The 5,609-nt window shown below is 33.5% G+C and overlaps 1 long non-coding RNA gene across 1 annotated transcript; it reads left to right on the top strand.

Moving 5' to 3' along the window:
* Positions 1 to 1,487: 1,487 nt before the first annotated feature.
* LOC132614345 (uncharacterized) lies at positions 1,488 to 5,344 on the top strand. Its single transcript, XR_009572269.1, has 2 exons — positions 1,488 to 1,871; positions 2,174 to 5,344. It is a non-coding gene; the product is annotated as an uncharacterized LOC132614345 (long non-coding RNA).
* Positions 5,345 to 5,609: the final 265 nt, after the last annotated feature.

The following is a 5,609-nucleotide window of genomic DNA, read 5'->3' as shown; positions in this document are numbered from 1 at the left end:
GTTCAACATTAAACAATTTATGATACTGAGACTAAGATATAACTAATAGCATGATAACTGTTTTTGATTATGGAACTTAAGCCAATAATTGATTATACACTTACTGAGACTCATGTGATGTCAATACATAAGTCCATAATAATTACGTACTAAATTTATGATAGTCAGAATGATAAACATGAATGAATTATGAAACTATATCCCTAGAAGATGGAAGTTCTACAATATTTCATGAAACTAGGGCATAACTATATTCTAAGTCAATTTACTGATGAGCATGAATAATGAGGCGTAGGAAGAATCATAAACGTTCTCTCTAATGTAGATAGTTATCCTCACATACCTGTAATGCTCCAAAACTTGAACAAACGGTCTGAACTTTTGAAGAAGAAACCCAGAGCTTAGAACTTGAAACCATGAGAAGAGTTTTCACCGATTTTCATAGCTATTGTTCATAGCTCAAAACACACTACTCCTGACTTCCAAATCTGATCTCTACCATTCACATTTAATATCTATATGTTATGGTCACTCAGTTAAAATTTTTGGCTCGATCTAACAGTTAAATTAGCAAGATACGCCAAAGGAAGCTAGTTGGTCGGAGGGAAATCTACAATAGAATTATTAGGGTTTTGCGTTTGATGGAATGCATCTAAATCAATCTTATTTCATGATTGTACCAACTATTAAATGTCTAAAACATAATAACAAGTCCATATAATCCATGAATGATTGAGGGGCTTACCTTTTTGAAGAAATCCCAAAGCTTCATTCCAAATTCAACCTTGAATGGATTTATTCCAAAATCTATCGATTTCAAATAATTATTCGGTGTTAATCTAGTGTTAACTTAATATAATTGACATAGGGATTTGAATAAGTGTTGACACCTAATTTTGGCCCTCCTTTTTCGTTTAATTAATTTCACTATGCTTTTTAGTCCTGAAAATTCCCCAAAAATGAGTTTGGAATATTTTCGCTAATTATTACACTATTTTTCGAGATATATTTCTCTAAAATTAAGAACATTTTTAGTGTTTCTTAAAAAATTACCAAACATCATATTTTATAATTAAATATTACTAAACATCATATTTTATAATTAAAATGACGCGAAAATAATGTTGATATTTTTATATCAATATTGGTGTTGACATTTTTCCTTTAATCCTACTCATTATAGTATTAATCATCTTTTACTCTATTTAAAAAAAAAACTAAATACGTATATTAAATTACTTGTATTGTAATTTATATAGGTGTATATTTTTGGGAATTAATTAAGACAAAGAAGCATATTTTAATTAATTGATAGAAGTAAAAAGGGTTAGGAAATAATCAATATTGGGCCAATTCCCTTTTCCTCCTAAACCAAAATCTGTAGCCCAAAACCATTCGCTCCAAGCCCAATACCCATAGGACCCGACCAAGCCCAATAAACACTAAAACACCTGAACCCCCAAACTAAGTCTTCAACCCATTTTCATTCTAACAAAATGTGAGCCAAACCCCTCTCTCTTCAACCAAACCAGAAAACCAAACGACCCCCTCTTCTTCAAATCACCATCACCGCCAGTTCCACCGAAGGACCAGCGAACAAAAGCCGATGTCGACGTCGCTGACACTACCTCACATCAACCTCAGTCCCTTTTCCCCTTTTTCTTCAGGCAATAGAGCTTCGAACAGCTCGTCCAAGTCGAATCAGCCCCCAAATCGAAAAGCACGCAAACATCTTTGGGATTCTAGGCCGCTCTTCCAACAATCCATAGGGTAAAAACTCGTTCATCCATCAGACCCAAAAACCATGGAGAAGAAGTCTCCAAATTTGGAGTCCTAATGAACCTCTAGATTTCAAATCATCTCTGAAAAAGGTGATTTCTTTCTCTTCAGTTCATGATTTCCTTTTGTTTGAATTTTATTTCAAACGATTCCTCCCCCCCCCCCCCACCCCCCTTTTTTGGTGGTTTTCAAAGTTGAATTTGAGTTCCCATTTTTCAGCTATAAATACAGCCCCTCTATGGGCTGTTAAAGACAGGTTGAACAACCACAAAAAAAATCCTTTTATTTTCACAAGCTTTCCCCTCTCATAAAATTCCTTTTGCTAAAAACTCGGATTCTCAGAAAATCTTATTTTTCACTCTAAGTTTTTGATTGTCGAAATTCCTTCTGTTAGTTCTCGGCTGAGCAAGGACTGCTTTAAGAGGATTCGGAGACTCGACGACGACATTAGCCTCAGTTCGCTGTCCCGGAGAAGGTCAGTAATCACATTCGTCTTCTCTTCGTCTTTAATTCTGTATAAGTCGAAATATAGTCGTGTTGTTGTTCTTAGCATTCTTTGGAGTTCGATGGTTCGAATCTGCCTACACTTCAGTGTGTATAAACAAGCATGAAATAGTTGTGGCAATCTATTAACGTTTAAAGAAAATGATCGTTTAGCTTGGTGAATACACGAATAGTAGTGTCGCTTGTCTAAAAATCTGTTTGAGGGATCCCTTAGGGGACTATTTTATCATGTAAAATCAAGTATGTAAAATGGCTAAAATAAATCATAACCTCAAAACAAATGTCCCGATTTGTTGGTAGTTAATACTAGTCTATACATATAGGTTCGAATAATCATTTTGTTTCTGTTAGTTTGAATCGGTCTACATCCCGTAATCTTTTTTTTTTACCATTAAGGCTGCAGCTATAGATGGCTTGAATCATGTTTTATCCTTCGTTCATGTCTTCAAAACCAGTTCTAGTATGGATCATGGATCAATATTAAGATGTTTGCGTCAAATAGCTGTTTTCTACTTTCATTTGGATATGAGCATGAAACATTATTTGTTTGAGGGCATTGAAAGGTTAGCGTTGTCCCTGTTTTAGTTAGCTTAAATAAAATGGTTGATAACATAGCTACTGCTAATAAGATTTCCTAAAGCCCTACTATAAAATCCATTTAGACCTTATGACTGAAAAATATCATGCCTTGGCTGAAGATTGAGTTAAGTAGAGGTTAAGCTAACAATTGATTTATTGGCTTTCTATTTTGTTTAAACCTTGTTAAGTTAGTAGTTTTTTTGTTTTCTGTGTGAACGTGAATAGGCGTAGGCTCAAATCTGAATCTTTCATTCAAATCTTAGTCCATGTTCATTTAGTTTAGAATTATTGGTGGTTTAGTTAGCCAAATCCTTAAAATAGTTTACTTCCTACCTTGAAAAATGTTTTCATCTTTTATTTTCAATCTCTTTTTCCTTTAAGAAAACAGGAGAATGAATTTGTGTGGGCTAAGTTGTTTTCCTTGGGATTTTTTATCAAAATTAGGTGTTGCGTTCCTTGTTTAAAGTTTTAATCTTTTTCTTTAGAAAACACAGGTTGTGCTTTAACTAATAAGTGGAAACTTAGTTTTAACAGTTGGTATGAACTTAGAGGGGTGGCTCTGAGATTAGTGTTTTACTTCTATTTTGAGGATTGAAACCCTGTTTGTTTCCTCTTTAACTAATAGGAAAATTATAATTTAAACAAGTAAAGTCTCTTCTTTTCCTTGGATCAACTGCTTTGTCCTCCCCCCCCCCCCCCCCCCCCCCCTTTTTTTTTTTACTGACTGCTTCTCTTCACTAGGATTCTGCACTTAAAAGCCTGGTTATATAATTCATAAAATTGCCAATTGATAATGCTTGGAATTGGTGCAGGATATGAACCATTTACATGTATAAGTCCAGACCGTGTTGTGTCCCAATATAACTCTCGTGTTTGTCGTGTTCTGTTTCTAAGATATGAATTCATTTATCACCTTAGCTAAAACTAGAGTGTAATGACTTCAAGGATAGAGTCACGAACTTGAATGCGAAAATTCATTAAGCTACTTAGTGTTAACAAACTCGATGGATTGGTCTTATTTAAAGTTGTTCAATCCCGTTTATATCTATTATTTTCCTGATACTTGATTTAATGAACCCTTATTAGTGTTTACTGCAAAAGGCGAATCATGTTTCTAATATAGTCATATTGATGGATTTAAATGTAGTGTACTATGCGATTGTTCTGATTTTTTATAATCGACGATCTAGATCTGTTTGCTGGCTTGATAACCATTAATAAACATATGTGAAGTACTATTTCACCAGTAGACTAATGAGAAGTTAAAATAGTTGAAGAATATCCGGTCGGAAGTAGTAGTTGTTCGATCTTGCTGTTCAAATATACTTATGTTCATAATTTGATGTTGTTTGTGTTCACAAGCATCACAACTTGGATAAGAATGAGATCGTGTTGTTCTTTACTATTACTAAACAAAGTATTTATCTACATGAACGTAGAAAGTGTAGAATCTCGGTAATACATCCTGGAGTTTGAGTTAATACGATATTTTGTTCATGCTTAAGGAGATAAGTTAGTAAATAGGTAATACCACCTCTATATTGGTTTGATTGACAACTTGGGATACTTAAAGTGTTGTCTGTATATATTTCTTGTTTTCTCCTAAGTTAAAAACTACTTAAACTAGTTAAGTAATGTGTTTATTTTGTTTTGGTTAAGAATGTTTCCAATTTAGGATGGTGAATTGTTACTGTTATGACTGGTTTAAGTTGTTGGAGTTGTTCTTATACTTGTAATTGTTGCAAAACTTTAACTGTTGTTTTCAACTTGATAGCAAGACCAAAAAGGTTCCTTTTTTTTTTTTTTTGTTCCTTTCGTCTATCCGATTCACATATGCTCGAGATACCAATCTATTATGGTGAATTCTTATTGTTAGGATTAGTTTAAGGCATACTTCTCGTAATTAAATACCCCCTAATTTATCCAAAAAATACAAACTGATTACCGGTATTCAAATGAAGTAGGTCTGAATAGATTTATAAAATTCACACATATGTCTCGTATTCATCTTTGATCATGTATGCTCTAGAGATAATTCTTGCTGTTATGATTGGTTTATGATGCAATAGTAGTTGTGATTCCTTCCAGATTATATGACGTTCAGTTAAGTTTTTGTTGTTACTAATCATCGAGATTTGTACCTAATCCTTTTCTTTTCTTTCTTTTTACATGAACACCATGGGAGTTTGTTGGAGTTGTGGCTCAACTCTAATTCTGCCCAGGTCATAGGAGCAGTCAGCAGCAGATTTATTTGCTCGTGTCTAGCCGTCCCCTACTTTCGCGTCAAAAGAATCCATGTCCCTCTTCCTCTCTTAAAATTTTATATCTTTTGTATTACTATATGTTATTCGCACCCTTTGACTAACATCTTTTATGGGTTTGTATTTGTAGTATTTTGTTTCTTGCTTGTTTGTGAACTCGTGAATGGCCGAGCCTTGTCATTGGCCACTTTTCCTTAGATATAAATCTTGGTTTAAGGATAGCTTAGGAGAAAGAAGTGACAAACGTCCCTTTAACTTTGTGAATTTCACAGGTTGTAAACATTTTCTAACTAATAGATAAGGCTGATTTTTTCTTTTCTTTAAAAGTTAACTAACGTTTCTATTTAAATCCATTTTAACAAAAATTAGCTATCTTAATAGGGGTTTTAAAAGGGTAAGATGTATATTTCATGGGCAATCATTTTCTATTTAATGCTAACATATGAAGCAGGTCAAATTCTTTGAGTTTAATTAAAAACTTTATAT

This window comes from Lycium barbarum, chromosome 10 (assembly GCF_019175385.1).
Source record: "Lycium barbarum isolate Lr01 chromosome 10, ASM1917538v2, whole genome shotgun sequence".
In the NCBI taxonomy this organism is placed as follows: Eukaryota; Viridiplantae; Streptophyta; class Magnoliopsida; order Solanales; family Solanaceae; genus Lycium; species Lycium barbarum.
Note: the sequence above shows the minus strand (reverse complement) of the source record. Positions and strands in the feature narration are given on the sequence as shown.